The sequence below is a fragment of the Octopus sinensis genome, linkage group LG11 (genome assembly GCF_006345805.1).
Source record: "Octopus sinensis linkage group LG11, ASM634580v1, whole genome shotgun sequence".
NCBI classification, from domain to species: Eukaryota; Metazoa; Mollusca; class Cephalopoda; order Octopoda; family Octopodidae; genus Octopus; species Octopus sinensis.
In genome coordinates, this window is record NC_043007.1 from 56676529 (window position 1) to 56702662 (window position 26134).

At 34.2% G+C, this 26134-nt stretch overlaps 1 protein-coding gene and 1 long non-coding RNA gene across 2 annotated transcripts in view; one reads left to right on the top strand and one right to left on the bottom strand.

The window, feature by feature from the left end:
* The window catches only part of LOC115217655 (gremlin-2-like), a 112252-nt gene that overhangs the window by 48045 nt on the left and 38073 nt on the right, over positions 1-26134 (top strand). The gene's annotated exons all lie outside the window — the stretch shown is intronic.
* LOC118765436 lies at positions 1-26134 on the bottom strand. The gene is made up of 3 exons (XR_005001299.1): positions 26028-26134; positions 11288-11292; positions 1-11 (listed from the first exon to the last, which is right to left on the bottom strand). It is a non-coding gene; the product is annotated as an uncharacterized LOC118765436 (long non-coding RNA).

A 26134-nucleotide genomic window follows, 5' to 3' on the forward strand; every position in this document is an offset into this window, starting at 1 on the left:
CTCTTCTGATCCTTTCCCACACCATTGAATGTTTGATTCCATCACCCTCAAATGCCCTTAGGTATTTGTTCTCTCCGCTGGTTCTAACTCCTTTATGACATTCTGCTGGTTATTATTATTATTATTATTGTTGTTGTTGTTGTTGTTGTTGTTGTTATTATTATTATTATTATTATTATTATTATTATTATTATTATATTATTAGTATTATTAAGGTAGCGAGGGACATGCTTGACTTATTAAGGCTAAGCAAGTGACAAACAAATATGTGGTTTTGAGCAGAATATTTGCTGTAGTCCATCTTTTATACAAAGACAAAACAATGTACATGATAACACTTCCACTCAGTTAAGATAAGTATCCATGAGAGCCACTGTCTGGTACTGCATCAGGGCATTTATTGTTGTTGTTGTTGTTGTTCTTGCTGTTGTCGTTGATGTTGTTGTTGTTATTATTATTATTATTATCATCATCATCATTATTATTATTAGGGCAATAAGCTCGCAGAATCGTTCTGAGTTCAAATGCCACCGAGGTTGACTTCACCAGTCATCGTTTCGGAGTCGATAAAATGGGTACCAGCTGAGCACTGGGGTCGATGTAATCAACTTTGCCCCTACCTCGAAATTATGCCAAAATTTGATGTCACTGTTGTTGTTATAGTAGTTGTAATGTGTTGGGCACATACATACATGCACACATACATACATACATACAGGCATGGACATACTCTTTCTTTGTTTCACACACACACACACACACACACACACACACACATTCCATCTAAAACTTTCACTGAGCGTTAATCTAATATATTCACTCTGTACGTCTGACCTTATCTTTCCTGTTTTTCCTTTTTTTTTTTACTTTTGGTTTGCTTACAGACATGTGTGTATACACCACATATATACACATTTATATATCAACACGCATACATACATGCACACACACGCACTTACACACACTCACACACAAAATGCATTTCAAGATATATTTGATTAGCTAATAAATAACTCTAATGTAACTAAAACTGTATTTTAATGAATATGTTCTCAATAAACTTTCTTATACGTTTACTCTATGAATTCGCCTTCTGCTTCGATATCTGCTTCAATGCAGAACCGGGACCGTTAACTGCTTGCACTAAAAGGTCCATATGCATTTCGGACGTTACGAGGACAAAGTTATGGTATTGTAAAGATGCTGACTCCCTTTCGACGACGTTCCGAACGTAATAGTCCCTGGGATTTAATAACAGTGAGTTTGGAGGCCACAAGTTTGGTGTTACAGGATCATAGCGAATATACGACATCCATTCTTGAGATTACGTGAGGTTTGAGACAAGGTGTTGATTTTCGTTGAAGCACGTATGGCTTTCCACTGCATACTTCATTTATCCCAGGCTTAACAACTGTCTCCAGTATCACAGCGCATTCAGCAACATTAATTCTAAAACTCTGTGGAAACATGCGAGGTAGCATGATATGACCTTAATTACTCACTGCTCCTAAAACCACTATAGTTGTTGAAAACTTAGTGTGCATCACTCTGAAGATATCGGTAATATTTGCACAAACCATCTGTTATTTTCCGTTAGAATTTTCATCGAAGTTTTTCTTATCATGCCATGTTCATAAGCGTTTTTAACCTTATTAATTAACCGCTGGCACAGATCAAACAGTTTTCCTCTATTTTTCAAACATAAATTGGCCTTTTCACAGTACATTTGACTTTTATCGAAGCTCTTCGTGCACCACAGTTCTAACAGTCCACTTCGACACCTGAAATTCTTTGTCGATGGCCGATATCGTTTTCCCGGAATCATCGTTGATAATATTTTGAACCCGTTAGATGAAAAAATGCAGTGTCCTTATGATGTCTAGAACGTCTAGAATGTTTTTGCTTTTTTTTCTTGATTGATAAGGTTGAACCCTTTCCACCAGAGGTTTCCAGTTCTATCCGAACTTGCTCTACAAAAGATCTTTCAAAATTTAGAAAATAATTCTAAATCTTTGTGTTTCGCACATATGACATGTCTTCATTTCTTGTATTAGCATTTTATCTACCACGAACGATCTGAATGAAAAATGAAACCATTTAATTGGTTTGAAGAGAGTAATATACTGATAACAAAGTGTCCTCAAATAACCCCTACAGCTCATATATATATATAATATATATATATATATATATATATAATAATATTAGGGAGTGAATCCAAACTTACAGGGAAAAATTAGATTTAGGATTAAATCAAATTTCACAGTATAAATATAAATTAAATTAGAGATAAAACCACTATTAGGCAAATCAAACAGTGAAAAACATAAACCAAAACCTAAAAATAAATATAATTAATATAATATACAAAATATATAAAATATAAAATTTTAAATTAAATTACTTAAATTTAAAATTTTTAATTTATATATATATATATATATTCATCAGAGATGGTTCCATCACAGATTTCGCATAAGGCACATGCCTGTCCGAGACTTCACATTTTTCCGCTATATTTCTAGCCTCAAATTGCTTTTTTTTTTTTATATGTAGTCCTTTTCCATTTCTAAGTTAAGGGTAAAAATAAAGCAACCCTGAGAAACACAGCTGATCTTTATACACAGACGCACAGAATAACAACAATCAAATAAAGACAGCGGAGTGCGCACAAATATCAGTGATCTGACTGTCGCCTTGATAAGAGATACCAGTTAGTCTTTTACACCCACTAAGCTCGTTCGTATTAGCCCGAATTGCTGGATAATTTTTCGTTCCTTTAAGAATACTGTAGAGAGAAAACTTTCCATGGATTGCAATTTAAATCCTAATCTCTATAGCAATTTATTGGTTCAAGAAAACACTGGATTTGAATTACTTTTAAGTTTTGCGATAATAGATAACAACTCGAGCTGTAACTTCTGAGCCCGAGTCAGGCGCGTGGGATTGATGTCACTACAAATGATATTTTTGAGGCAGAACTGCCAGACGCTGAACGAAAATAAATGAACTACGACCAGTTATCGAGTTATTGGCTGCAATTACATACTTGAAGTCAGTGTTGGCAGAAATTAAATCAGCTTGCAAATATACGTTCATTTTACTAAATTTATGCTCGGGCTAGATCCAAACAGCCCGAGTGCCGGAGTCGCCACTGATGATGAGGGATCAGTTTCTGACTGAAGAATGAAGGCTTTGAATGACCCATTTGTCTTTTTGTTCGTCCCTTCGTGTATTTCACGTATTTATTTATGTAAAGGTTTATTAATCTATATATATATATATAATATGTATAATATATATATATATATATATATATATATATATATATACTAAGCAATAAGGGTTTAGCAACGAGTTGCCTTACCACATACCGAATTTAGAAATAGCAGTCAAAGGGTTATAGCTATTTCTTCTACTAAAAAGGAGATCTCAGTAAAAACAGCATTGGAAGGCAGGACACAAACAGGTAAGAGAGAATGAATTGACTGCATTTATCATACATTTTTTTAGTTATCCACGGACGTACGTTTCGAAATCAAGTTTTTAGGAAAGCATAAGAATTAAATATTAAATATTAAATATTCTATTTACCGAAACTTCTTTCTCTTCGCGTAGAATACTATAATCATAAATGATTATATATTGAATTTTGAGATACCAGAAGGCACCAACTCAACTCAGTATCAGAGCGAGCTAGAATCCGCAACCTGGTATCACCGAATTCAATTTGTGAATGAAACGATTGTGTTCCAACAGCCCCTTCCCACCCGCGTGTAGCCAAAACAGATGCTGTGGTCCATCTACTGAGATAAAATATGGTATCCGTAATAATGAAGGGTGAAATAATTAATTTGGAAAAAATTTCAATTACACCAAGTAGTCTTCGGCATGTAAAAGCCTCATTCGAGGAAAATTAAGTAATACTAAGCAATAAGGTTTTAGCAACGAGTTGCCTTACCACATACCGAATTTAGAAATAGCAGTCAAAGGGTTTTATAGCTATTTTTCTACTCTAAAAAGGGAGATCTCAGTAAAAACAGCATTTGGAAGGCAGACACAAACAGGTAAGAGAGAATGAATTGACTGCAATCTATCATACATTTTTTTAGTTATCCACGGACGTACGTTTCGAAATCAAGTTTTTAGGAAAGCATAAGAATTAAATATTAAATATTAAATAATTCTATCTTACCGAAACTTCTTTTCTCTTCAGCGTAGAATAATATAATCATAAATGATTATATATTGAATTTTGAGATACCAGAAGGCACCAACTCAACTCAGTATCAGGCGAGCTAGAATCCGCAACTGGTATCACCGAATTCAATTTGTGAATGAAACGATTGTGTCAACAGCCCCTTCCCACCCGCGTGTAGCCAAAACAAGATGCTGTGGTCATCTACTGAGATAAAATATGGTATCCGTAATAATGAAGGGTGAAATTAATTAATTTGGAAAAATTATCAATTACAACAAGTAGTCTTCGGCATGTAAAAGCCTCATTCGAGGAAAATTTAAGTAATACTAAGCAATAAGGGTTTAGCAACGAGTTGCCTTACCACATACCGAATTTAGAAATAGCAGTCAAAGGGTTATAGCTATTTCTTCTACTAAAAAGGGAGATCTCAGTAAAAACAGCATTTGGAAGGCAGACACAAACAGGTAAGAGAGAATGAATTGACTGCAATCTATCATACATTTTTTAGTAGAAGAAATAGCTTTTTAGTAGAAGAAATAGCTATAACCCTTTGACTGCTATTTCTAAATTCGGTATGTGGTAAGGCAACTCGTTGCTAAACCCTTATTGCTTAGTATTACTTAAATTTTCCTCGAATGAGGCTTTTACATGCCGAAGACTACTTGGTGTAATTGATAATTTTTCCAAATTAATTAATTTCACCCTTCATTATTACGGATATATATATATATATATATATTAAGGTATGTAGAAAAATACAACATGGACAAGAACGTATAACTCTTAGAAGACGATACAATAAACATGGACAGGACATTCGAACCCCTCAGTCTTCAGTCAAGAACCGGATCATCGTAGTAATTTCGGCTGATTAATCTTGAGATTACTAGATCACGGCCAGCCCTCCAAGAAAAACTAAGCAACGAGCATTAGAAAAACTAAGCTAAATATATATATACAAACACATGTAAGTATGTATATATGTATATATATACATACATGTATGTATGTGTATATATATATATATATATATATATATATATATATGTATTATATATGTAAATATATATATGTATTTATATATGTAATATGTATATGTATATATATGTATAGTATATATATGTATATGTATTTCCCTTTGCAAATACTGACAGGACACAGATAGTGTGTCTATGGCCAGCTGAGGAGTGTGTCCTCCTGGGGCTAAAAACTACAGTAGCATCCACCCTTAGGGTTAGCCATATTTGAATGGCAAAAATACGTCACGATGTGTTACCGCTACTGTATATAACTCACTTTGATATTTATCATTGTTTGATTTCACTTTTTCAATATCAGCGACAGTGGGCGCTGGAAAAAGTATAAGTATTTGTGAAGGAAATCTAATTCTCGGCGACAACTGTGATTGTCACACGCTGACGAGAGGTCAATACCTCGAAACTCGAGTCCGTGTGTATCATAAGTTGAAGACGGGAAGGATGACTTCCCTTTGCAAATACTGACAGGACACAGATAGTGTGTCTATGGCCAGCTGGAGGAGTGTGTCCTCCTGGGGCTAAAAACTACAGTAGCATCCACCCTTAGGGGTTAGCCATATTGAAATGGCAAAAATACGTCACGATGTGTTACGCTACGGTATATAACTCACTTTGATATTTATCATTGTTTGATTTCACTTTTTCAATATCAGCGACAGTGGGCGCTGGAAAAAGTATAAGTATTTGTGAAGGAAATCTAATTCTCGGCGACAACTGTGATTGTCACACGCTGACGAGAGGTCAATACCTCGAAACTCGAGTCGTGTGTATCATAAGTTGAAGACGGGAAGGATGACTTCCCTTTGCAAATACTGACAGGACACAGATAGTGTGTCTATGGCCAGCTGGAGGAGTGTGTCCTCCTGGGGCTAAAAACTACAGTAGCATCCACCCTTAGGGTTAGCCATATTGAAATGGCAAAAATACGTCACGATGTGTTACCGCTACTGTATATAACTCACTTTGATATTTATCATTGTTTGATTTCACTTTTTCAATATCAGCGACAGTGGGCGCTGGAAAAAGTATAAGTAGTTGTGAAGGAAATCTAATTCTCGGCGACAACTGTGATTGTCACACGCTGACGAGAGGTCAATACCTCGAAACTCGAGTCCGTGTGTATCATAAGTTGAAGACGGGAAGGATGACTTCCCTTTGCAAATACTGACAGGACACAGATAGTGTGGTCTATGGCCAGCTGGAGGAGTGTGTCCTCCTGGGGCTAAAAACTACAGTAGCATACCACCCTTAGGGGTTAGCCATATTGAAATGGCAAAAATACGTCACGATGTGTTACCGCTACTGTATATACTACTTGATATTTATCATTGTTTGATTTAACTTTTCAATATCAGCGACAGTGGGCGCTGGAAAAATATAGTATTGTGAGGAAAATATAATTCTCGGCGACAACTGTGATGTCACGCTGACGAGAGGTCAATACTCGAAAAACTCGAGTCCGTGTGATCATAAGTTGAAGACGGGAAGGATTGACTTTCCTTTGCAAATACTGACAGGACACAATAGTGTGTCTATGGCCAGCTGGAGGAGGGTGTCCTCTGGGGCTAAAAACTACAGTAGCATCCACACTTAGGGGTTAGCCATATTGAAATGGCAAAAATACGTCACGATGTGTTACCGCTCTGTATTAACTCACTTTGATTATATCATTGTTTGATTTCACTTTTTCAATATCAGGACAGTGGGCGCTGGAAAAAAAAAGTATAAAGTATTGGTGAAGGAATCTAATTTCGGCGACAACTGTGATTGTCACACGCTGACGAGAGGTCAATACCTCGAAACTCGAGTCCGGTGTATCATAAGTTGAAGACGGGAAGGATGACCTCCCTTTGCAATACTGAAGGACACAGATAGTGTGTCTATGGCCAGCTGGAGGAGTGTGTCCTCTGGGGCTAAAAACACAGTAGCATCCACCCTTAGGAGTTAGCCATATTGAAATGGCAAAAATAGTCACTATATATATATATATATAATATATTTCAACAATTGAGGGCAAAATTAATTAATTATTAATCAATTTCACCAAGGTTCAGTATGCAAAGGGACCATTCAGGCGAATTCAAATTATTACATTATATTAAAAGGGCTTAGTAAAATAAATTACTTTGCCGCATACTGAACTCATTAGAAATAGACTAAAAAACTTTTTAAAGCTATTCTAATACTTAAAGAAAATCTTCTCATATATAGTGTTTGCTTAATTCAACTCACAAAAGTTTGGGGTAAGGACATCTTACCCCCAATTATTTTACTAAGCCCTTTTATATAATATATATATATATATATATATCTGTACACACACATATATATATATTGCATATATATATATATATATATATATATATTATATATATATATATATATAATATATATATATACATACAAAACACACTCAGACTCACATTTATTCACACCACATCGTATTGGCAAGAAATATATTAAAAATGATTGCAGCGTGGAAGGTGTTTATAAGAAACACACAAAACCGTTAGATTCACTTCAACATTTAAATTTAATTTGTCAAAATATTTTCCTCGCTTTGAGACCGCTGCATCATGAACAGGTGAACAGGTCGCGGTCTCAAAGAGACGAAAATATTTTGACAAATTAAATTTAAATATTGAAGTGAATCTAACGGTTTTGTGTGTTTCTTAAATGGCTTATAAACACCTTCCACGCTGCAATTGTTTTCGTTCCAGCACACGATATCAGATTAAGTCACTTGCTATGCAAGTACATCTCCGTAATATTAAAAATGCATTAAACAGATAAAAGAAAAATCCAATAATCAAAACTGAACATAATAAATAAAACGAATAACAAAGTATCAATTCATTCTTTAAAACGTTCTTGTCGATTCGAACGTAATATCTAATCGTTGTTGCTTTTCGTCATCGGAGGACACACCCTATCTTTAGATGATGTATGTTGTTAATACATGTGATTCACCGGTGTAAGGGGACTTTGAGGCACTGTGGGATATTACGACTTCGTTGTGTGTCTCCCCAGTCAAAACTTTCCCACCGGACCAATGAATCTGGTATGAGCACGAGTAGTTGTTTGTAGTTATCAGCTAACAAATTACTGGTGTGTGCCGATGTCTGCCAAACAGATAATACTTCGTTGGGGGCTTGCAGAACAGCGAGAATACAGGCAAGAGCACGAGCGGTCCGGCGGGGTAGCTTTGATTGAGGAAACACACAATGAGGTTGAAACTACGCAGTATCTAAAAATTCCCCAACACCGGTGAATCACGTGACTTACGAACCCAAATCGTCTATAAGCAGAAATTATTTTCTGATGATCAAAAGCTACAGCGATCAGGGATTCACGTTCGTATCTCGTGTTCATTCAGAATGAATAGCTATTGATTGGATTCTCGTTGTTTTGCTTACACTTCATGAATTAATAAATTTTTTTTAAAATTATTTTTTAATATTTAACTAGTCAAAAATAGTGGAAAAGAAATGGGAGAGTAGAGAGAGAGGAGAGACAGACAGACAGACAAAGACAGACAGACAGAGAAAGGAACAAAGAAATGAAGAAAGAAAGAAGGAAGGAAGGAAAGAAGGAAAGAAGGGAAAAAGAAAGAAACGAAAGAACGAATGATAGCGACTAACATATAATTTGTCACAGCTTAGAGAAGTGTTAATTGTGTGCAGTGACCTGAAATTAACAGGAATCAGGACGTAGTAGAGATAAAGGCGGGGATGAGGCGGATGCGAAGATGGGCGGAGCTCGGTTGAGACGGGAGAAGGGGATAATTGGTTGAGCCAAGCTGTCCTTTTGTTGCTGCTTTTTTAAGTCAAGCTTCCTTTAAAAAAATGTCATTAAACACACACGCGCGCGCGCGCGCGCACATATGAAAAACTAAGTATTATAGTTGAAAGATTGAGCAGAATATACAATGATATGTTAACGATCATATTTCATCGTTGGATTGCTTCAAGCAATTGACACCGCACACTTACAACGTTTTCTTCGTGTTTTAACCCTGTACCACTAACTGCATCTAATAGAACCGTACAGAGATGAAATCAGAATTCCTTACTCATTTTGCGACACTATACAATACGATGACCCAATCTTCGGTTCCGTAAAATTTATGATGATGATGATGATAAAGATATTTTTGCGTCTTTTTTCCACTATAGACACAAGGCCTGAAATTTTTGGGAAGGGGACTAGTCTTTTATATCGATCCCCAATGTTCAAAGATGAATGGCAAATTCAACCTCGACGGGTATTTGATCCGATGTTAACTAAAAATAATAATAATAATAATAATAATAATAATAATAATAATAATAATAATAATAAAAAGAAGAAGAAGAAGAAGAAGAAGAAGGAGAAGGAGAGGAAGAAGAAGACGAGGAAGAAGAAGAAGAAGAAGAAGAAGAAGAAGAAGAAGAAGAAGAAGAAAGAAGAAGAAGGAGGAGGAGGAGGAGGAGGAGGAGGAGGATTTCTTTATTTCATCAATAGAGCCCATCGTGCATGCAAAAATTCGATAGAAACTTATGTGTAAAACAGGTTCTGAATCAAATGAAGTTATATAATACATTACGAAGAATTTATTTTTTTGATTTTCCATATATATATATATATATGTGTGTGTGTGTGTGTCTGTGTGTGTGTGTGTTTACAGTTAGATATATGACTACTATTGTGTCAGAGTACCGCATAGATTATCATTATCCAGTCAGCTTCCTAAAGTAGTTAGACTGCCACTGTACTTAATACTGTTACTAGTTACTATATGCAGAGCATATGTAATGGAAGGTTAGAAAATTAAAACAATTACAAAGTAATAGTTCCTACGTACGTTCACCTTTTAAACAATTTGGAACTTAGCGTTGGGTGTTCCAAATCGATTTGAATACCTAATTGCAATGGGTCATCACAGAAACACTTTATTGCCTTCTGTTACAGAGATCTATATCTACTTTAGGTATTAGATCTTTGTGATAGAATACAATAAAGTGTTCCCCTGATGATCCGTTGTGGTTAGGAATTCGGTTGCACTTGGGAATCCAATGCTCAGTTCCAAATAACTGCAATGGTGAAACATATGTAGGAACTAAATATTTATAGTGGTGTTTATCTTAATTTCTTACTGTGTATGAATGCATATGCATACATACACTTAAAAATTTATATGCATGCATCTCTCTCTCTCTTTCTCTCTCTTTCTTTCTCTCTCTCTCTCTCTCTCTCTATATATATATATATATGTGTGTGTGTGTGTGTGTATGTATATACATACATAGAGAGAGAAAGAATAAAAAAAAGAGACAGAGACAGACTGGAAAAAGAAATTGTCCCTTTCATTTGAAAACTATGGAAATATTTTTAAAAAACATTTAATTTTTCATGCTTTACTCTAAGTTGAAAAAGTCGCCAAGACTGAAACCGGCACTAAAATGTTCTTCATGATAAAATTATTTTAGTATTTTCTACCTTGTCTTATTTTCCTTATATATATATATATATATATATATATATATATATATATATATATACAAAATGAGAAAATGGAGAAACATATCTAAATCAATCATCAACTATCAGATAATACCGAATCATATACTTTATTAAAACACTACACAATAGCAATGAGATTAGACATTAATACAGTACAATAATTACAAACAATATGGTGAGATATAACTAAATAAATATAACAAGATATAAAAATACATTTACATTATAACTGACAGCTGTTTCGGCCATGAAGATAGGTATGTCTCATTTAACCTATTAGCCATATAATGCAGGTATAAATGAGACACTAACAAGAATATCTTACGGCCTCTTCGGAGATTCTAATGCAAACCCTAAAATAATTTACATATAAATATAAATATGAGTGCATACATACTCATATTCTTACATATATATACATATATATACATATACACAATAATACAATATAAACAATATAAATCAATATACATCAACAAACACAATAATGTTCCATATTGAACGCCACAGCTCCTCAACCAACATCAAGAAACCACAACAGACACACTCACACTCAATGCAGGCATATATATTAAACAGTTCAATATATTAAAATGTGTCACTTCACAAAAAGCCAATAAAGTTAATACCACCACCATAGTACCATCCAAGGCAAGTGGATATCTGCATATATATGCAATCAGTTAAATTCCTCTGTTTGCATGGTATTAATTTTCGCAGATGCATTCGATTGGCCTATACTTTTAAATTTGAATTACAATAGATATTTTACGGTTAGTTAGCTAGGAAACATACACACGGGCACGCACATCCACAAAACCTGCGCACATACAGACATAGTCATATGTTTACACACACACACACACCCACACACACACACACACATACACACAGACATACCCACATACACAACCAAATCATAAATAAATAAATAAATAACATAAGAGGTACTATCTCATCTATACACTAAGTGTTTACAAACAGATCCACTCACATATGTCCATAAATCCGTAAATGCAATCATACATATAATTATACCTAGATGGAGAGTGTAATTTGTCATAAGGTACATAATTCATGTGACACCGTATTTTTCGTAAACAAAATATTTTAGAACTAAAAATGTTTCCATTCAAACATTTACTAAATTATAAAATATAGAATACCCGTTTATGTTTGTCTATCAAAAGACATAAAAATACATATATACTAAGTTAACAGAGGTTTATGTTAATTAAATTATAAGAAATTAATTGTAAAAAGTCAAAATACGCTAATATTCTAAGATATATAATCAAAATAACTCCTTATAACTTATACAGATAACTCCACTACGTAAGAAGTCTAGTATTATTACATTACTATTATATTCCTATTTAAACTCTCACCAACGAACTAAGAGAATTATACTCACATCTACATATCTATATGTATACTCGTGTGTAACAACAAACATATATATACTATATATTTTCACATATGATGTGTATGTAAACATTCGTAGTACTTATATATATATTTTTAAGTATCAGTGGACACATAAATACATATATAAAAATTAACAGGATTTAGCATTAAATAATATCAGTGCACGTATAAATACATATATAGTAATTAACAGGACTTACCAATAAATAGTATATAAGTAAATAATTATAAATTAAATTAATTATAAGTTAATAATTGTTATTACTTAAAAATAAAATGTAATAAAATAAAATAAGATGAAATAATTAAAAATAAAAATGAAAATATAAGTAAAAACATGTATACATATATATATTTTTTTAATAAATAATGGATATGTATGTATATATCTATGGAGGGTTGAATTTACAACCCCTATCTCATTTTATAAATATATATATATTGGGTTGGCAACTAAGTTCCCGACGTTTTTTTTAAATTTAAATTTTTTAAACGGTTTAATAAAAAATAACAACTAATTAATCAATAATGTATTTACCCTTGTTGTTTACAACTTCTTCCCAACGTTTAACAAGATTTTCAATACCGCTTTGGTATTGCCGTGCAGCAAAAGAACTCTGCCGATTAGGTCTTTTCTCTTGAATAGCCGTGTTGAGCCGTTCCATCTGTTGAACGTAGAGTTTCACGTTGACCGTTTGGTTCCGTTCAAGAAATTCGTAATGGATAATCCCTTCCAAATCCCACCATAAGCACAACATCGTTTTATGCGGATGAAGATCTTGTTTCAGGCACGGTGTCGCTTGTTTACCGGGCCTAAGCCATTGCTTACGCTGCTTCATATTGATGTACAGTAACGTCGCCAGTAACGATTCGGTAAAGAAATTGTTGCTTATGTCCATGAGTGGAGCGGTGACGAGCAAGCAAACCAGCGGAGATTATGGTTCCTTAATTTTTGTTGTTGTCACTTCTGAACCTTTCCCATCGAGTGAAGATGTTTCTCTATAGCAGTGTGGGAGCATTCCATTTTCTCCAGTTCCTTCGTTGTCTGACAAGAATTTTCGTGCAAAAGTTGGTTTAACCGCTCTTCATAGAACTCAACTGGACGGCCAGAACGAGGCGCATTTTTTTAGGTCAAAATGAGGGGGGGAATTTTTAAGCAGAGATGAAACGTGGGTCCATCATTATGAGGTAGAATATATATATATATATATCAGGGGAAGTAAAAAAAATTATCCGCATTTTCGACATAACGCATCTCTATTATTGTCACACTGCTTTCTGTGTATGCGTGCTTATAGTTGGTACTATTGTGCTCAAGTGATCGAAGTTTGATTCTACCACATAATGATGGACTCACGTTTCATCCCCTCTTAAAAATTCCTCCCCCTCATTGTTGTAGCAATCGAGTAAACGTTGGGAGACTTCAAGACGTCTGCAGTAAGCTCTCTTGGCACCCATTTTGCACAGACTTTATGAAAGCCGAGCCCATCGTGGATGATTTGATAGGTAGAATAATGACTAATCTGCAGAGAACAAGCTACCTCAGTGGTGGAGTTTGACGTGCTCCCTACTTCCTCTTCGTGCGTCACGCTTGTCCGGCCACTTTTAAACTTCTCGATCCACTCATACACACTTGTACGCAGTAGTGCATTGTCCCCGTATTGAGCTAAAAGACTCCGATGAATTTCAGCACCTGACACACCTTTCGACCAGAGAAATCGGATCACTGCTCTTTGTTCTTTAGTGCACAGTACTAGTGGAGCGGTCATGCTTATACTGTAAGGCCAGAAAGAAAAATGGCGAGATCAGGCTCAAACTTTGATCACGTGACCATAATAATACCAACTATAAGCACACATACGCAGAAGGCAGTGTGACAATAATACACATATCTTATGGCGAAAGTGCAGATCATTTTTGACTTCCTCTCATATATATGATTCATGAATGTCCTAAACATAGCGCAACAATGGTGTCCATGCGACCTTACCATTATCAAATTAATAAGATATTAAGAAACAATAAGCGCTGAATATAAAGTATTACAATAGCTTTCTGTTTGTCTTTCTAGATATCATCCAAGTCTTATCCTCACAACTATATTAAATATAACTTGCTTTCGGGTGGTTTCAACTTTTAGTACAAGGCTAGCATGTTCGAGGGTGGTGACCCCGAAAAGATGAAAGGCAAAGTCGACCCTGGTGGAATTTGAACTCAAAACGTGAAGATGGACAAAATGCCGCTAAGCATTTTGTCCAGGATGCTAACGATTCTGCCAGCTCGCCGCCTGCTTTTTCCAAATTGATTTCAAAGTTTGGCAGAAGGCTAGCAACTTCGAGAAAGGTGGTAAATCGATTACATCGACCCCAGTGCTCAACTGGTACTTTCTTATCACTAATATTAAGTAGCAGTATCAAGTGGTGAGCTAGCAGAATCGTTGCCAGGCCGGGCGAAATGCTTAGCGGCATTTCGTCCGTCTTTACGTTCTGAGTTCAAATTCCGCTGAGGTCGACTTTGCCTTTCATCCTTCGCGGTCGGTAAAATATGTACCTAGTTGAATACTGAGCTCGACGTAATCGACTTACCCACTTCTCCGACATGGCTGGCCTTGTGCCAAAATTTAAATCAATATTAAATATTAGAAGCGACAAGCTAGTAGAGTCGTTAGCAAGCCAGACGAAATTCCGTTAAGCTCGTCGGACGAAATGCCGCTAACCTCGCTCTGAGTTCAAATTCCAAAGTGGTCGACTTTCCATTCACCTCCCAAGAAATTGTTACCCTTGTGCCAAAATTTGAAATAAATATTAAATAGCAGAATAAGAAACCATAGAAACTAATTATTTGATCAACGTCAACAGGAAAGTATGCAAATCTTCAACACATTTTACTTCATTGATTTAAAAGAATTGTTATAACATATTACTTACAACACAGTAAATCTTTACAGGGTGAAAAAAATCTTGCTGTGGCCCTTTTCCTTTTGGTATATTGAAAATATGGCTACACTATAATCGGTTAATCGAAGCCTGGTAAAATGTTTTATATACATACACCATACATACATACATACATACATACATACATACATACATACATACATACATACATACATACATACATACATGGTGGCTGCCCCTCATTATCGAGTATGACCATTGCACGAAGCTTAATCAATGTTGTTATCGTGCAATGCCTGTGCAAGAAGATTTTTTTTAAAGTGAGGAAAGGCTGTGCACTGAGTCAATCCCACACACTAAGCAACAGCAGTCATAATCCGAAAAGAAAAACAAGTCAACAACATCGGTAACCACTGAGCCGCAGGTTTTATGTCAGAGTTATCCCAGTTACCTGAGTTACCTTCTCCTAGAAGGATGCCCTAACAAAGGCTAGGAGTCCTTCACTCCCAATGGTTTAACCGCGCGATCGGGTATTCAGTCCGATTATTTCTATGTCCCCGCGCATGATACAGCCTTAAGACATTTATTGGATGGCCGTTGACTCTCAAGAGTTCCTCCGCCCTTTGACGGGTTTTGTTTTTCATTCCGCAGGGTGTCCAATGAACACCCTCCTCACCAAGCAAGCTTGGTGGGGTTACCGGTTTAGTCGCCGACGACCCGACCATGCAACAGGTTGTACTGGGTTACATGTTACCAGTAGCACTCGAAAGTGACCTGACATAAGTGACCGGTACATACATACATACATACATACATACATACATACATACATACATACATACATACGTACGTACGTACATACATAGAAGGATATGCTAATTTCGAACCTAATTCAGTGTCTTTATTATAAAGATACCTTAATTCGAATGAATCCTACTAATGTGTATATATATGAATACATACACACACACTCAAGCACACACACATGTACATACATACATACATACATACATACATACATACATACATACATACATACATACATACATACATACATACATACATACATACATACGTATATACATATATGCATATATATACATATACATATATATACATACACTAAGGTCATAAATTAGATTTCTCCACAACATACATCATTAACACCCTCATCCTTTGACTCCGGACAATTGTCTAGTTATCTAATAGATCTTTTCGCTTTAAGTTGTCGCTGACTAATATCACTGTCTGATCAAATACATCGGACGAATTTTGGTATACTGACTGACATACCGCCAGCTTACGACTGGATATATCGTTTTACTATATGCAGCGTTGCCCACTGTATCTTCTTTTTTTCTTCTTCTTCATTCTCCCCCCTCCCTTCTTTTCTTTCGCCTTCTTCTATTCGATTTCTTTCCCATCCTTCACTTTCTACTTCCTATCATCCTATCATTATACGTATCCACCCTCCTGATTCTATCCCCCACAGTTTTCTTTCCCGCAGACTCATACCGCATACATACTTTTAATTTTTTTCTTTTTTTATTTTCTCCTGGTACTTTCCTAACAACAAGGTCTGGTAGACGCACAATGTAACAGCCCGCCTTTGATGGAAGTCTCCATTGCCTAAAACCGCAAATATTACGTAATTTTTCTTTTAGAATTTTCGCGTAAACTGGCATTGCAAAAGGAGATGGAACGGAAACATATGTAAAAGACGTGTTAAAGAATTTTCTTTGTCTTCTCTTTATATATATATGTATATATATATATGCGCGTGCGTGTGTGTGCGTGCGTGCGTGTATGCATAATGTATATATGTTTGCATGTATATGTATGTATATATATATATATATATTATATATATATATATATAGGGACTTTATACATATATACATACGCATATACATACATATACTTGTGTGTGCGTGTTGTGTGTGTATGTGTGTGTGCGTTTGTGCGTATGTGTGTCTGTGCTAATCCCCCCACCATCGTTTGACAACATATGTTGCTGTGTTTACGGTACTGAAAACTATTAGTTCGGCGAAACCGACCGATAAAATAAGTACTGAATAAGTTCTGGGGTCGATTCGTTCGACTAAAGGCAGTGCTCCAGCATGGCCGCGGTCAAAATGACTGAAACAAGTAAAAGAATATATATATATATATATATATATATATATATATATATATATATATATACTTTTATAAAAGTATATATATATACTTTTATTTATATATGCATGTGTGTATATAAATATATATATGAATTCATATATACATTCATATGTTGAGAGGGAAAAGTGCGGAGATGGAAGGTTGGAAACTGAAGACCAGCGAGGAAGAAGGGGCATTAAGTGAGACATATTGAAATAGAGCTGTAAATTGCTTCTTAAAGTAATTTGAATGGATATCGGGAAGAAGACATTGCCTGGTTGAACGGTTTAAGTCTTTGTTAAGATGATTAGCAGCTTATACTGACTAATATACTCAACAATAGAGAATTGGCCCTCAAGTCGCGAACTCGGTGTGTCAGAAGCCAAGCTTTATTTTGCAGCAATTGTCAATGTACAGTTATTAATTGTTTGCTCACAAGGGACACATAAGCTCAGGTTAAGAGAAGGAGAAGTGAGACTGTATGACATTCATGCCGTTCTCAAGAGCATTTGCAACATAAGTGGCTCTTCGGCCGGAAATCGGAATTAGGTCGTGGATCCGGCTGGACGGAAGCTTGTCGTTTGCTTCCTTAGCGGAGTTCACAATTCACTGGACATTATTAATTATCAAACCGAACGGAAAAAAGAAAAGAAAAGAAATAGAAAATGAAAACAGATAAAATAATAAGCTAAAAACAACGAATATCCATAAATCAAGCCCCACGAAGTGCATGCTAAAAGATTCGCTGTTATATTCTATCCTCATATGGTCTTCCTTTATCCCTAAATAAAACAAATATCACAAGAGAGAAAGAAAAAAAGGAGATTCAGTCGCTAATTAGTGTTTGACTTTCTAAATATGGAGACTTTTTTCATATTATTTACAACCTATGGAACGGCGTAGGAAAGGGTAATATAAAGAGGCTGAAGAACCCTTAAAGGATTTTTTTGGTTTGCTTTTTTTTTATTTAAGGAAATATACCCTATCCCTTCTAGGTTCTTTTGTTCGTTACCATTGTCTTCCGCAGTAGGCGATACAGAATGCTATCTTGACGGACGTATATTTGCACCTAGTCCGGCGATGTGATCTTGTTCACATCAAACTTTGTTCTAGTAGCGTCGCCACATTTGCCATAAGCATCTTATAAGGAGGAATGGGGGAAATATATGGAAGCTTCTTGCAGTGATGACTATAAACAAAACTGATTGATCCAACAGTAAACAGTTTACATCCGACTCGATCTCTCTCAAGATGTTGAAGATATTCCACCTGCAGTAGAATTAACACAAATTTGTTAAGTATATTTTTATTACAACTAATTGTTTGTCAGTTTTAAACAGCATGAAACAAATACTGATTGTTGCTGCGTTTGTTGCCCCCCCCCCCTCAACATGGGTCAAACAGATCTATGATCAAAAGCCTTCTAACCGTGACCATCCATCTTTTCAGATTACATTTTCTAGAGCAATGACTCTCAAACGTTGTGTTTCTAGGAGTCTATAGGTGTGGTGTGGAATTTGAAAAATATAATTTAATGGTGTAGAAAATCCATTCTTCTAATGTTTGTTTGTCTTAAAAAACCGTGTTATTTAGAATTTTATTTATACATATGATTAGTATTAAAAAAAACTCGTAGGCAATAGTTTGTCTTTTCTCGTTTATAAATTCAAAACAATTTTTGTTTAACTCCATGTGATATGCACCAATAGCTCTCTCTCTCTCTCTCTCTCTCTCTCTCTCTCTCTCTCTCTCTCTCTCTCTCTCTCTCTCTCTCTCTCTCTCTCTCTCTCTCTCTCTCTCGCTCTCATTTCCAATGCGCTAGTAATTTTTTTAATTTAATCTCTAGTACTCAAAGACTGAGAAATTTTCAGTTTTTGCGTACTAGTGAATTTCTGGTTAGACTGAGAATTTCTGGTTAGATATATCAAACATATATTTTCAAAGAATAGTGTGCTGTGGTTTCAGAGATATTTCACAACTATTTCTAGCATGCCGAGTGACCACAGATAGGTATCCTCATTTGCTCCGAAATAAAGAATAGTTTATTACATGGAAAAATGCAAGCATGAAAAGTAATATTCTTAGGATTATAAATCTGGAAAAGTACAGGACTAGTTATTACACCTGTAAAAGTTTAGGACAAGCTATTACTTCTAGTAAAGTAAAGAATAAGAAACTTTTTACTTAAAATATTGCTGCAAAGAATGCCAGTTCTTCTAATTTATCACTCTTTACAGTTTTCATCTTTTAAATTTATTGTACAAAACTGTTCAACTAATTTGTAAGTTTGTCTAATTAGTCACTTTTTTCTGTATTTAAGGTAGTAAATTCTACTTAAACAAGTACAGTGTTATTTGTAAACTATAATAAAATAAGTTTTAATCTTCAAATTTTAATTTTAGCTGCAATATTTTAGGTAAAAAGTTTATTCTTTACTTTACTAGAAGTAATAGCTTGTCCTATACTTTTACAGTTGTAATAACTTGTCCTGTACTTTTACAGGTTTATAATCTTAAGAATTTTACTTTTCATGCTCGCATCTTTCCATGTAATCCATAATTTTTCCAGGCATTGCTGGTATAAGATAATTAATAATGTGTCAATTAATAATTAAGATTTTACCTTATAAAATACTGAAAGATGATATTTCAATTTTTTTCATCTTTAATTTAAATATATGTTGTGACTGAATTATTTGGCATGATCCATCCGCACCAAATTAATGGCAGGGATTTTTACCATGTTGTTGGTTGCACCATGGCTCACCAAAAGTTACAAACAACAAGACTCCAAAACCATCAGTTACCAGGCTCACCTTAAGTAACCTAATTTTGCAATATTAGGAGTTCACAGGATTTCATTCAACGAAAAAATTTCCAATGGTTCCGGGTTAGGGTGGGGGGCCCTACCTCACTTTTCGAACCAAAATAAGGGATTTGCAGCATATTAGGAGGTCAGGGTACTTGATTCTATGCAAAAAATTTTATTTGGGGGTTCTTTTCTTAGTGAAAATCGTGCGGGCGTTAATATAGAAATTGACCATAATTTTGTTGTTATTTGGCCTCAAATCAACCCTGATACTGCAAACCGATCATCAAAGACATTCCAGCCTCAGCAAACCGTCTTTTTAGAGATAATCTAGGACAGTACATACAATGGGCGTGTGATTTAGGTAGAGGAATACTTTGGCTGCTACTTTTAGCGTGTCGAACGACCAGGTAGAGGCTCTTTCAATGGTTCGATTGCGTGATGAGATTTTTTTGCACATATATGTAATACGTATATATATATATCATGATAGATCGGTAGCCACTACACACACTTTTTTCTCTCCGTGTTTCTCTCCTTGTTTTTTCTGTGTCCCTTTCTGTAGAAGAGCGTAGGCTCAAAACGTAAAAGACTTTTTCAATTCCTGAGCGTTATACTAATACATATGTTTGTTTTGTACACCACCTGTCTTCGTCTTTTGTTTTTTTCGTGAACTCTCCCTATATCTATATCTATATATATATATATATATATATATATTATATTATATATATATATATATATATATATAATAATATAATAATATATAAATATAAAATATATGCATATATACATACATATATGTACATACCTACATCTATATGTATATATTCATGCATATATGGGTACAGGAGATAAAAAAAACGTTGAACACAATGAGAAACGAAAACATAAAAGCAAAAGCATGACAACGAACTTTTTTCAAACAACGTAAAAACAGAGTACAAGAGATACAAAAAGAATATTCCCCTTCTTAATATATAAATATGCATATATTTATATATTATTTATATTAGTATATGATTGACCGCCACGCATCCTTTTGCAAGTATATATATAATATATATATATAATTTCAACAATTGAGGGTAAAATTAATTAATTATTAATCAATTTCACCAAGTATTCAGTATGTAAAGGGACCATTATAGGCGAATTCAAAATATTACATTATATATAAGGGCTTAGTAAAATAAATTACTTTGCCACATACTGAACTCATTAGAAATAGCAGCTAAAGAAATTTCTTCAGCTATTTCTAATACTTAAAGAAGATCTCTCTGAGAGAGATCTTCTTTAAGTATTAGAAATAGCTGAAGAAATTTCTTTAGCTGCTATTTCTAATGAGTTCAGTATGTGGCAAAGTAATTTATTTTACTAAGCCCTTATATATAATGTAATATTATATATATATATATATATATATATATATATATCATCGACAGAAGTTACAGAGTAAGTCAAAAGCTGAGGGTTTCGTGTATTGGCACTTATCAAACACAAATTTGTCCATTGTCACTCTGTAACTTCTGACGAAATAGCTTCTAAAATACAAAATTTTGTCAAAAACGTTAAGAGTAAACCCTGTTTTAAATGACACATTCTATCAGTAACGGAAGTTTGAAAGTGTTTAGTTAGAAAAAAATTAAATAATCTGTACGTCTAGTTGAATAGATCCGAAATAGATGAAAGGCAAAGTCGATCTCGGGGTGAATTTGTACTCAGAATGTAAATACAAACGAAATACCGATTCTAAAATACAAAATTTTGTCAACTGTTCTATGTGACACATTCTACCAGTATCGGAAGTTTGAAAGTGTTTAGTTAAAAAAGAGCAATAGTTAAATAATCTATACGTCAAATTCGACCTGAGTGAAATTTGAACTCAGAACGTAAAGACAGACGAAGCATTTCGCCAACACATCTGCCAGCTCGCCGACGTACAACATAAGCATTCATTTTAGAAATATATTCTTTATTCTTATTCTTATTACTTAAGCGTTACTCCATTACTTATTTACATTAAATTTCGTAACATTTTACCTCATAACTCTTTTTCTACTCATTTTTGTTCAATGCGACTAGCGATTCTGAATTCCTCATGCATTTTCTTTCATTTAAGTCTAAGAAAAGTGTACTTTTAATTTAAAATTTAAAAAATTATGTTAATTGAAGATGAATATCTGCCACCCTTGAAGTCACAGATATTTTGATGTAACTTTTTTTTCTTCTGAACCAAATCTCAAACTATTTATGCCAAAGTGTAGCTTTAAAACAATTAACAGTTTGCAATTTAGTTGAGAACTGAATTAGTGGTATAGCTTGGAAGCTGCTGCGATTGACGAAATTGTGGACTTAAGAATATTTTCAACCACTACCGTAGTTGAATGATATAATGAAATATTTGAAAACTTATGAGAAGGAATATAGAGAGATACTGAGTGATATTTTAGCATTGCTCATGGATTTTCAGAATGATTGAAATGAAGTGATTTCAGCTCTTTGCATAAGATACAATAGCATACATGTTACGATGACAGATCGAATATTGGAAAGGGCAGGGTGAGAGTTTTACACAAACTACACTTGAAAGTGCAACAGAAAGAAGAAAAGACCGAGAGAAATCAGAATAACACGAGAAATAAAGACATATCAGGATGGGATGGTGGAAGAGACATAAAGAAGTAAATTGAGAGAGTGGTAAACGAGTAGATAGTTAAATATACACCCACAATGGTAAATGTAAAGACTGATATTTAGAGAGAAGCGAAACAGAGATGTTTACATAGGTGTGCATGTGTAAATGTGGGTAAATGAAAAAAAAAAACGGAGAGTAAAAGGCTATCTGCTTGTATGTTTACATATATATTACATGTATTTAATGTAGACATATATGTGTGTGTGTGTGTGTATACACACACACGTACACACACACACACACACACACACACACACGTACACACACACACACACACACACTCGCACGTACACATGGAAGCACTTATAATCTCGGATAAAATAACCAGTTTTTATTATCGGAAAGGAATTGTCCAAACCTGATCTCAATAAGCGGCTTTTTGTGTGAATGTGTATGAATTATGGGAAGAGAGGGGGAGAGAAAGAGAGATAAAAAGAAGACGGTAGATAGATAGATAAACAGATAGATAGATAGATAGATAGATAGATAGATAGATAGATAGATAGATAGATAGATAGATAGATAGATAGATAGGTAGATAGATAGATGAATGGATGGATGGATAGATAAATGTATGTATGTTGAATGATTTTGGAGAGAGAAGGTGATGGGTTGAGAAGGCGGCTAATATGATGAGAAATTGAGAAAGAGGAGAGTAAAGAAAAGGAGAAAGAGAAAGAATGAGAAGGATAGAAGGGAGAGGGAGAGATAGAAAAACATTAATGCGGAAGTGATTAATAGGAGAATTAGTTTTCAGTAATTTACAGAAGTGACAAGGAAGCGGTGGTGAGAAACGAACCTTGATGTTTAGGATAGAAGGAAAATGGAAAAGTGGGCGTTACTTAAAGGCCAAACACTCAGAGGTAAAGGAAGAAAGAGGAATGAAAGAATATAGAGAAGGCGGAATCGAAAAGAGGAACGACGGAGAAAAAAGTAAAGAAAATACAAAAGAAAATGTTTTATCTATCGTTCGATTTTTTTTTTCTCTTTTTTGAAAGAGAAAAATAGGAAAGTATCAGAAAATAGATGAATGAAAAAATATATGAGACGAAAATTACTTCATCATTGATTGTATAGTATGAATATATGTATATATGTGCATGTGAGTGTATGTATGTATATGTGTTTGTGTGTGTGTGCGCATACATTTGCGGATGTTCTTGTTTACGCGCGCGCATACGTGTATTGAAACATAAATGTGTATGTAATGTACGTATTTTACTTTTTCATTAACTTGTTTCACTTTGACTGCGACTTTGCTGGAGCACCGTATATACATATATATGTTTGTGTGTGTGTGTATGTATGTATGTATGAATATATATATATATATATATATATATATATATTCATACATACATACAGATAGATATATACATACATACAGATAGATATATATATTCATACATACATACATATAGATAGATATAACTTGATTTCTACTAGTATAGCACTGCTTTAAGTAGATAACTAAGAGTTCTCACTTTACAGTTATCTTTATCTTTTTCCTTATATCTGCATCAGTTTTTTGAGAACAGGGAAATGAATAGTACTTATTCGCTACTTAATTGAGGCTTTATTTAATTTCAACTCACAATTTTTAAATTCTTAATTTTAAATTCTTAATTGTAATATTTAATTTAATTCCTAACTTAATCTAATTTAAATAGCATAACTCTAATAAATATAATTAGTTACTGTAGCCCCATAATTCTATTTCATAATTAAATAAATAAGGCTATTCCCTCGGTGATAATATGATTATCTTCATTATGATAGGCAATCCCCTAACACCTTGTAAATGATCTTATAAGATTTGACTGTAGTCAGTCAATGTATGAATAATAACGACAACTCCTTAAGACAATAAAATGAATAAATTAAATAAGTAAATTTTTAATGACTTTTTGATAAGATTATACTTAGATTTTCCTAATGTATTTTCTGGTGATTTAGCATCTGACCCCTAACCCTGACTGTGTTATCTCTTTAGATTCTCTTTAAACTCATAGCTGATTTCAACAGCAATAAATTAACGGTTTACTGGTCAAAAGAATAATATTCCCCTCTAATTCCTAGATGCCTGTTGATTAAAACCAGACTTACAGTCTACTAGCTCTTTGTATAACTAGAACCCTCTTTTTTTCTTTTTCTTTTTTCCCTTCTTTCCTTTTCTTTCTCTTTTCTCTTTCTTCTTTTTCTTCTTCTTATTCTCTGTTTCCTTTTCTCTCTTTTAGTCCCCCTTTCCCCCCCCCTTTTTGCTCCCTCCTCCATTATTTTCTCTCTTCTTCTATTCCCTTCTCTATTCTTGGCCGATCTAGTAAGCCCTTCAGCCTTTAAGAGTTAAATAGCTACAGCCTCTTGTGAATAGCAGTAATGTGATTAATATGGCAAACACCTAATCATATAACAAGGATTGATACCTACCTCATTGTGTTCAACCATTGTAAAATTTATCGCCTGTGAATATGAAATTCATCTCCATTCTCTGGAAATTTACATCTACACCATTGGAATCTGTGCATATATACTAAGGATTAATTCACCCTCTCTGTAATGCTAATAAGCAGGAATTGAGACCCACCTCGTGTAATTAACAATGGATAAATTTGTCTTCTGTGAGTATATAATCCCTCATCATATCTATTGAAATTCATATGGATTAGGTCACCTTCTCTGTGATGCTATCAAAACTTTTTTAAAATTCTGTGATAAGACTGTATCATCTTTAAAGAACTTTAATGAACTTTAGAAATCTGTTTAATTATCTACATTACTTCATGAGTATAGCCTCAAACACTAGGATGTCTAGAGAACTTACATGTATTTTAGCTGATGAGTACGGGACTCGTTTATATGCTGTAATCTTTGCAACTTTTAATAAACCTGTCCTTGTATGAAACGATCGTACTAAAAACCTATCCATTCTGTTGCTTCTTTCTCGCTTATAATCACCCCACATTACTGTATTGTTAAATCAGTATAGTTTTTTTTTGGTGCATCTAAGTTAGGTACCATATTCAAGTAAATTTTTTTAAATTAACTTGAATCTTTATTGCTCTTTTTATATATATATATATATATATATATATATATATATTATATATATATATATATATATACATATATATATATACAGGATCAGCAAAAATCTGACACATTTGTAGGTTAAATAAAAGGCAAATGAAGTAAAGAAACAAAAAAGTGTTTTTATTTTAAAAAAGTACATATAATGCTATTTTGTTTCATTATGTTTTAAAAATTAAATCAGTCAAATGGGATCCATTATTGTCCACAACTGTCGAAGGCGTTCACGAAAGTTGTCAATAACTCGGCAGGTCATTTCATGTGGAATGGCAGTAATTTCTTGACGAATTGCATCTTAAGTTCTGGCGGTGCGAGG